Source organism: Rhipicephalus microplus, chromosome 4, assembly GCF_043290135.1.
Source record: "Rhipicephalus microplus isolate Deutch F79 chromosome 4, USDA_Rmic, whole genome shotgun sequence".
NCBI classification, from domain to species: Eukaryota; Metazoa; Arthropoda; class Arachnida; order Ixodida; family Ixodidae; genus Rhipicephalus; species Rhipicephalus microplus.
The window spans coordinates 80,776,305-80,786,463 of NC_134703.1; the positions used below are offsets into that span (position 1 = coordinate 80,776,305).

The 10,159-nt window shown below is 42.9% G+C and overlaps 1 long non-coding RNA gene across 1 annotated transcript; it reads left to right on the plus strand.

Moving 5' to 3' along the window:
* The first annotated feature begins 4,221 nt into the window (after positions 1-4,221).
* LOC142813945 (uncharacterized) lies at positions 4,222-9,847 on the plus strand. Its single transcript, XR_012894750.1, has 3 exons — positions 4,222-4,295; positions 8,410-8,495; positions 9,635-9,847. It is a non-coding gene; the product is annotated as an uncharacterized LOC142813945 (long non-coding RNA).
* The last annotated feature ends 312 nt before the right edge of the window (positions 9,848-10,159 follow it).

Below are 10,159 nucleotides of genomic sequence, written 5' to 3' on the forward strand. Positions count from 1 at the left end.
CGCCTCCATCGGAAATGCAGCCGCCGCAGCCGGGATTTGAACCCGCGACCTGCGGGTCAGTAGCCGAGTACCTTAGCCACTAGACCACCGCGGCGGGGCCTATTCAGCAGCAATAACATTTCTGCATACGTTTACCGTAAATTCGTAACGTGTATCTCAAAAAAAAAAAAATACACCACAGTTAGCTTCTTTCCGCATGCGCATGACCTGAAGACAGACTCATCTGAAGACAGACTCAGTTTGTATAATTGTGCAAAGTCTCAAATGAATAATGATTTTTGAACAAGTCACACGAACTAGACCCAGAAACACTAACAAGTTGAGACATGCAATAAGCGGAGTAAGATCATTTCTTCTCGAAATACTTCGCTGGTAGAGTAATGTTTTAGGTTTTCATCTTAAAGCTTCGTTAATAAGTGCTTCGTTAATAGGTGCATTCTTATATTCAAAAGCCTGTGGTTAGTTGCGCACATGCGCACCTAATATAAAGCGCAGCATTAATTAGCCAAACGCAGATTTCACTAAAACGTTACCATTCATAAAGATGTCTTCACAAAGGCCAAACATGTACAGTTGACCTTGCGGCTCCTATTACTTAAACTCAGCTGCACTGTTTTTTTGCTATTCCAGGGCGACCACGATTCTTGGAGTTTACTATAACAAGTCCTGGTACATTAGTACGATAGCCCTAGGTTACGGCTATATCACATGGAGTGCCAGTGCAACAGGTGGCGTAATGGAGAGAAAAGAACATTCACCAAGACAGAATTTTGATGGTAGCGTCTGCTCATTAGCCATTGAGTTAGATGGAAACGGCTTTCGAGTAAGTAATTGAACCACTTTTATAGCGTGAGCTGTGTTAGGTTCGTAATAGTAACACTGATCATTTCGAACTCTGCATGCGTGTGCATGTCATTCGCAACATACTTTTCAGATCGCAAAGCCAACCTAACAATGTTGCAATGAATGATTGATAACAAAACAGCCCCATTTTCTTAAATCTTTGCTGAGAACAAGCTCCACGAACCCTTCATCACCAATAAAAAACGGGTGTGCCGGAATTGATAATCTCGAGCAACCCCAGCACCAACCATATTTCATCTCTCCAGGAGCCAGACGTGTAGGTGTACAGGTTTGCATGTTACAATACCACAGTCAATACGGTGTAGTGTGCCCTGATTTACTTACCAAATCACTAAAACATTGTGCAGTGGTGCCTATCACACGTACCTGCACCACTTGCCCCAAGGGTTACCTCTACAGAAGCCGTTACTCAAGCTTACGCTGTGACAGTCTGGCGTTACCGCGCAGGCTATGAGTAGTTTTTTTTTTAGTGGGAGGACTTTATTGACCTGAATTCGGAGCCGGACAGGGAAATGGTCAATTTGCGCTATGTATGCATGGCAAAAAAGCGTTTCGGGGGAGAGGGCGCCATAGGCCCGGAGTTCCACCCTCTTACTACGCCACTGCGTACTGCAGGCACAGTTGCGAAATGCCTATTACATCTAAAAATGGAATGACGCTTCGTTAGGTAAAAAAAAACAAAACAATTTTTTTTGTATCTTGCAGCCATGTGATATAGACTGTGCAAAAGACTTGAGTGCTCGCACTTTCGAAATAACCTACATACTTTTGCTTCGACACGTTGACAGAAATATGTAGCGTACTCCTATGGGGTCTGTGTGTTTTTCTCAAAATAACATTCATTATTCATGGCAGTGCTTAACTTTTTGTAGTGTATTGTGGCTCAAACAAAATTCTCACAAACGTTAGTTATTACCATTTAGGTAACTGTAAATATACTAGGTAGTCTAAGTAGGTTTGTATTTTTTTATTACTAAAAAGTGAATATTAAGCGGAAATCTTCATATATCTACAAACATAAAAAAATGAAAAATATAAACTCGTGTTCCGTTCAAAAGTTTGATTTATTAGCTGTAAAGCATTGGTAGATACAACATTGCAATGATCTGTACTAAAGAAAAAAAAATTCATTGTACGGAGCTCGTTGCTGGATGGTTCGCATTATATGTATTTCAACTACACGCACTAATCACCATTTCATTCTCTGAGGATGCTCAGCGAAGTCATCACGCTCAGTGTTCCGAAGCTGCTGACATAGTGAGCACTTCCTCTCGGCTGATCAACAGGCGCGTGGGTCAGGCAGTCGTCACCATTCGCCATCAGTCGGCATTAGGTCAGGCAGTCAGTGTAAACTAGACTTACACCAACGCAGGTGACTTCGTCTAAATTGGACCCATAGTGAACAGTAGTATTTACCCAGTGTCGGTAGCGCATACGTGTTCATGATGCCGATGATGATGAGGCCAATCAAATTATGGCTAGCTTAAATAGCATCGCGATTGAAAGTTTGTGAGGCGAGTAGTAAACATGAAAATCTAACTTTCTACCACTCTTGCTATGTTGCAGGCAATCTGCAATAGGGCGAAAGCCCCATTACAGGACATGAAAGCAGTAATGTGTAAGTAATAAGCAATACAATTCTTCTGATATGTGCGTCACTGATGTTAGAGCGATGTCAGAAATTTTTGGGCACATTTTTCAAAGCGAATGCTGTACGTTGCAGTCCCTGTGCTCTAATCAGACATAACACAGACAACTGACTCCTGATAGTTTTCACTCACCATGCAATATAGCGCGTTTTCTTCAAATACTTGGAAGCATCAACAGAAAGGCACTATACATGAGGCATTCATGCCATGTATGCTTACGCCTCTCTGCGTGTACAGCAATAGTTCGTTACATTTGAAATGAACACGCAGAAACCCGTCATATTGCTCTAGTGGCTATTGCTTTATAGTGGCTTAGCACGACTGCTGAGTCATGGGTCGTGCTGTGGCGGCCGCATCGTCGATGGAGACAGGAATTGTCGAGGCTTATGTAGTTAGATATAGGTGTACGTTAAGGAGTCCACTCCAGCAAAATTTTTGAGAGCCCTCCCCTACGGCGTCTTTTATAATGTTATCGTGGTTCTGGGTAAACAACGATGGGTATCGTGGCTCATAAACGACATAAGTAATTATTTTTATTGTTGAATATGTAGAAACTCGCAGCTATTTTATACTTGATTGTTCTTTTTTGAAATCTACAAAAGAAAAAAAGAAATGTTACGTTCACTCGGAATTGGTTAAATAGCGCGAAAATGCAGCATAAAACCTGTTGTGTTGCCCAGTGATTCGAATCTGAAAGAACGGCGAAAAAATTGCCGCATTAATTATCACAAAAACAATAAATAAATGCCTGTTGCATCAATACCCCTTTTTTATTCAATGAGCCTTCTATCCATTTTCTATAGCAGCAGGGAAGAGGCCGTCATTTTCGTCTATCGTGTCTTCTGCCACACTGTGACTACGTCACAAGCCTCCCTTGTCTTATGCGAAAATGTGCTCTGCAGCGCCCCCCCCCCCCCCTTCCCCCACACCTTTTTTTTTGTTTTTTGCTACTTGCTGTGACCAATACCACCACGTGCTCGTGCAGTTGAATCTGTTGGTGAACTGAAAATTATCAACTGATAGCTCACCCATCGCATTGCGGCTAACGAATATAATGCTCGCATGCGAACCAAAGCTGAAAGCTCGAGAGCTTGCGCCATGTTTGATTTTAGTGACACTGCGCATGCAGGCAATGGATCAAGTTAACACAAAGTTGTTGAGTGCTGGATCCGCGGCGCATTTGGTCAGAGCCTTGGTGGTTACTTACTCACAGATAAATAAATAAATAGATAGATAGATAGATAGATAGATAGATAGATAGATAGATAGATAGATAGATAGATAGATAGATAGATATACAAATGCTCCATGGGCCTGCAGAACGCAAATAAATGCACACGGTAATGCGTGACCATACAGGTCATTTTTATACTTTAGGAGTCGTAGCAGCATTTTTCAATAAACTAAGAATGGCAAGTTCCCGTTGACTAGTCACTGAATGCTGGTTTTCTCAGAGTCATAGATGACGCACAAGGGATGCTGTTTCAGGCTTCATTGTGGACTGCGTGGCACATTTCTTTTTAATTCATAATAAACTGAAACACGATAATTAAATGAAGCTGGCGAAAAAAAGCTGCATTTTCTCTGCATTCCAATCTTGTAACAAAGTTAATTGATTGGATTTATTAGCAACATTTTTAAAACATCAATAATTCTAACCTCTACCTTGTTTCTTTTTCTGCAGCCTATACGTGGGAATACAATTTACAAATATTAAACTGTTATGTGGTATCAACACATGCATATTGCGAAAACAAGACCAAGATACCTCACAATGGCCTAGTAAGAATCACATTTGTTTTCTACGTAAGAACGAATAGCATATCATTATATTTCAGAGTGAGCCATTGTCTACAGCCCCGCCACGGTGGTCTAGTGGTTAAGGTACTCGGCTGCTGACCCGCAGCTCGCGGGATCAAATTCCGGCTGTGGCGGCTGCATTTCCGATGGAGGCGGAAATGTTGTAGGCCCGTGTACTCAGATTTGGGTGCAGGTTAAAGAACCCCAGGTGGTCAAAATTTCCGGAGCCTTCCACTACGGCGTCTCTCATAATCATATGGGGGTTTTGGGACGTTAAACCCCACAAATCAATCATCATCATTGTCTACAATGAAAATTTTTGCGCAGTAATCTTTCTGAAAAAAGCACTTTGACCATTTCAAAAAATTTAGCTTGTCATCACAAGCACTGATGCACTTATGACACAATCTTGCATCCCTAGAATGGCATTGGTAAAAGTTTTCTCCTTCGTACTTACATGGTCTAGCCATCCAGAAAAGCGAAGTGAACGTTCGGCTCTTTGAGAGACGTTGTGCCCAGAAAAACCAAGAGCACTCGGACAATACTGCTGACAAACAGCAGAGTCATCGTGTCTATGCTAAGAGGGAAACTGCACTGTTTATGGGAAAATGCTTGCCATATAATCGATGGTAGCCACCAATGCTTGCGCAGTCGCGAGATAAAAAAAACTACAAAAACTTTGGTACGAAATCTGCAGCAGAAAAACATTGATACTGGGAGTACTGTTGAGCAGCAAGGGTAGAATAGCGTTACATGCATGATCTACGCAAATCTCACTTTAAACATCAAAGTGATTGGCCGTGAAAAAGTAGCAAATCCTAAATTGACAATACTGTAAAGGGCTATTTTTCGATCAAGCTGCCTTTCCATGCCGAGTTGCCTTACAGCGCACAAAAAAAAAACAACAAAGAAAAACGAAAAAGAACAACGTGGACAGATGAGAAGGCAGAACCAATGCATTACTGACTAACAATTGAAATATCCCAGTGGCTATAGGTTTAAAAAGTGGGGTTGTATGCCCCAAAACTAGGATATAATCATGAGTGACGCTGTGTTGAAGATGAATGATTGGATGGATGAAAGAAGTTTATTAATTTCCAATTGGTGTGCTAGTGTCCGAGTCCGAAGCAGACCACTTCCTTGTTGGGAGCGATTGCTGCCGCTTTGGGTCCCTGTTGGACCACCCATATTTGTCCCTAAAATTTAGGGCTACATATAGCTGCGTCCAACCGTTCTTCCATCTTTCCTAGTCACTGCGTAACGCGGAGCAACGCCAGAGCATAGGAGCGAGATGTATGGTTTCGTAGTGAGTTAGCATTTATCGCATGCTGTAGGAATAGAGAACTCCGAATAAAATTTGTTAACAGCGGGTTAAAGTAAGTTGTTTGTGATAGCCTTAGCCTGACTGTCTGAGCTCTCCTCAATTTTTACTGTGTGGAGGAGAGGAGAACCTGCATCTGAGTGTTCGGTTAGCTCATTTACGAGAGGAGGTGATCCCTGCATTCTGAAACTTTAGCATCTTTTTGCCTTGTGGCTGCATGGTCGACAAGCCCCCGTACAGCACTGTGGGCAGATTCTTTGAGCTTCGCGGGAGCATCATTGATTTCTCGCATGTGAGCAGAGAACGAAGCAACTGTGTGTGGTTTTAATCACTTTCCTCTTGTGCATGGCCAGAGCCTACTTATTTGGCAAGGCTAAGACGGCTGCCCTAAAATGAGTGTGGATCATCGATCAATTTGTGTCGAAAAGTGCCTATGCAGGCGATTTCAGATTCTGTGGTGTAGGTGGTAGCAGAGTTCATGTTTGCCATTCAAAAGTACTGTCGCGAAGGCTCCATTATTCGACTAGAAAGCCACATCAACGAACGAGCATTTCTCGGCCTGATTTCTAGCTTTTTGATTGATTAATTAATTAATTGATTGATTGTTCATGGTAGAATTTATTCTGACGATCCACCTTCTTTGTTGACGTTGAGGATGCATGTTGCGAGAAATCCACTTAACTTCCAGGCGAATTTTGATACGGCATTTTGGACTTGCGTTCTTTGTGAGTTTCTAGGATGGTTACATAACCTGTACGCAAGAGGAGTGCTCACCCTGTGGGTTAGGGCTTGAGTGTATCGACCTGGTTGGGGAGATTTGCTTCGGTGAGTTATCGCTATCTATTGTTGACTGTCAAACACCTATGGTGCACACCCGCAGACCATGGCCCATGGTGTACGGGTATGTGTCCCACGTATCTAGAGGAAAGGGTTTGGTCAGGTACGCCATAGGATTTTCAAGTTGTTTATGTCATGACCAGGCAATCATACTCGTCAAAACTTCCTACCCTTCCATACTAATTTTGGTCCACTCCAAGGTAAAGAGGTAATCACGAGAGCACTTCGACGTAGGTGGCTTGAAAGATAGATAGATAGATATAGATAGATAGATATAGGTAGATAGATATAGATAGATAGATAGATAGATAGATATAGATAGATAGATGGATAGATAGATCGATGGATAAAAGCCATGAAAGTGTTTTTGGTTCACTAACAAAGGCTTCCGATTTGATAGCAATAAGTTTGATTGATTTTTGGGGTTTAACGTCGGAATACCACCATATGATTATGAGAGACGCGTAGTGAAGGGCTCCGGAAATTTCGACCACCTGGGGTTCTTTAACGTGCACCCAAATCTGAGCACACGGGCGTACAACATTTCCGCTTTCATCGGAAATGCAGCCGCCGCAGTCGGGATTCGATCCCGCGACCTGCGGGTCAGCAGCCGAGTACCTTAGCCACTAGACACCGTGGCGGGGCGATAGCAATAAGATTACAACAGGAATCTGATAGTTTCCACGCATTATTGTTCAATTTATACGAAACAGTCAAAATGCGACAGGCTATGGCACATTTCGCGTTTTGAGCCAAGCGATGAACTGGCCCTGCAACGCTTTTCAAATAATCGTCTGACAGCTTCACTAATAAAATTTTATTGCCTAACTAATTAAAAGCCTAAAATGTTTTAAAACCCATGCAGTACGACTGGAGTTAGAGATCTACACACTCTTTAAGAGTTTTGGCGCTCGTTTTGTACCAGCGAGTGGTATACAATCTACGCAGGGAGGTGAATAACAGGGTGGCACTTAGACGCGCCTCTTCGTCAGCGCGCGTCATGTCCTTGAGAACTTTCCGATCATTATTTTCATAAAACGCGTGGCTTACTTTCAGTGTGGTCATGAGCGTGGACGTGGGCACGTGGCGACACCCAGGGAGGCCGTGGTAACTATGTAGGTCACGATGCAAAATCTTGCCAACGGCCTTAGATTCAGCCGATGGTGATTGACGTGGCGTAGGTTGGCGTCCAACGTACGGTCTAGAGAGATACCCGAAGTAACCACATTAGACCTAACTGTTTTCTTCTGCCTTGTCTGAGGTAATCCTAAAATCCTAAAAAAAAGAAGAAAGAAGACGCGTGAAAGCGTATTGAAATTTGCCGCGCTTCGTGGTTGCTATGACATACAATATATATATATATATATGGGCGTTATGTCAGCCTCCATATCCGTATTACCCATCCCGTCATTTTATAGAGTCGTGGCCACGCCGATTGTTGACAATGATGCTGGCTGATGACCCCCGATGTGGCATTCCAAAAATTGTGTCCTTACCACTTTTTGCATCAGGAAGCAGTAAACCAAAATCCAGCAATTTTAATGAGTATGTGCTCACCCAAATACATTCTCCCGCCAACTGTGAAGTATTTATTTTTCCGAAGCTGATCGAGGGGAAAAACGTAGCTCCACCTAACGTAGAAACAGGCGTATAAGGCCATGGTTATATACGTACTCGTCAGGAAAATGACAACTTTTTCCGAAGTTGACAAGGTTCGTCGTAAGCACAGTGCAAGGCCGGGTCAGTTAAATAGTGCTTTTGTACTGTCGCGACAACCTGCTAGCAATAGTTAAACGGATGTTTATTCATTTGAGTGCGTTAAAAACTGCAATGCTTGCATGATATCTTTGCATCGCTAGAAGGAAGCTTTTCAGGGCAGAGTGTCAATACGAGAACCAAAAAAAAAAAATGTTCTGATATCAAAACTTTATTACACAGGGAACACGAAGCCCAAGCATGCTAATCCCTTCGGGATTTGGTACCTTTGCTGTCTACGACCTGGTATACAAAGGAGGAAGCGATAAGTAAGTGTGGTGGTTGGCAATTGATGGGATTTGAAACGGACTTGCCTATTATGTCGCTGTGCTAATACGACCACACCGTAGCGCTTTGATGACGTCGAAAACACTACGGCGCATTCGCTATGCTGCAGCGTTCGTTGTCAATGTATGACTGGCATGGCTTCTTTAAAGTGAGGTTGTGCAAAAATTAAGCATTAAATAAAAGCTATTCAGGTGGGCTTTTACTCAAGGAAGTTGAAGAGTGTCATAGAAGTCTCTCTTGTGAAGTTTATTAGCCAATGTACCGCACAGGATGCAGAGGGCTATCACGTGGGACTGATTTTGGCGCGCGAAATTCGGAGGAAGCAATGCTAGGCCTTGCTCACCAGCTGGGAAAGGAATGCCCAAGTGGCTGGCGCTCCTGGACCAGGCGCGGTGGACTACTGAGGCCAGTGAAGCCGTGCAATATGGGCTTCAGACACTTTTTCATGAAATATTCTTCCTTTTTTTCTATTTATTACGTTTTCAATGCTTGAATCATTGCACAGATGCCTATTGTTTTTCACTGACTGAAATTGTCACCGAATCTGGCCGCAATCATTCTGCAACATAGGCTCATTGGTGTTAAAATTTGCTAAGTATATTGCTGTTATCATAAGGATGAGATAGACGGTGAACTATCTATGGTGCATACTCGTATAATATAGGCTGCAATGTATACGAGTACATGATACACATAACTGATGGAGAAACAACCTACACAAAGGGCAAATTACGTTACTCATGTCATGGCGTGCGCATCGTGTATGCCGTGCACTCACGTCGGCTAATGAATGAATGAATGAATAAACGGACGGCCTGGCGGACGGACGAACGGACGGACAGATGTACGGGTGAAAAAAGCCGATGAAAGTGTCTTATGCGAACTCGAAAATGCTTCCATGACACCCGAGTGAACTTTCAGTGCGCAAGCTCCCACTGAGGCAGCGGCAATGCACCATTTAGCAAGTTTTGTCGAGGTGTGTGGGCTGATTGGTATGTCATATATGTATCAATCAGCTTCTAGAATAACTCTTGATTGTTTAGGAGAAATGTCATGAGTACTTGTTTTTTATTGAACTTGTACCATTACATAATTCGTTGTTGGGTCTTTCTAATTTCAGATTATATTTGACATTTTTTACGGGGGCGTCGAATTCATCATCCGGTTATGTAAACATCAACTTGCAGAAGAATGAGTCATTCACGGTCTACATTCGAAATGCCCCTTCGGGATTTCTGGTGCACACAAGTTATCTCAACACAGTACTGTTGATCGAACGCAAGGAGACCCTGAACTACGATGCTCCCGCATTTAGTGACAACGTCTATATTCATCGGGCCGTAGTCGTGAGTATACAGTGGTGAAGGGGTATTTCAGTGTATACGCACATACGTTGGAATAATATCTTTCTCATTCGTGCTTTATAAAAGGCGGGGCGACAGAGTAGAGTTGGCAAGCAGTGGGAATATATTCGCAAGTACTGTTGACAGCGATATCACCCTGCGACCATTTTAACGGTAGTAGGCAACAAGCCATAGGCGGATAAGCCTGTGAAATGTTTGGGTTAACCGTTGGAATTTTGTCGCGATAGTGAGCCGTAATGGTGGCGGCAAGCCACTGAACTGCGTGAAAAAGTGGATAAAGT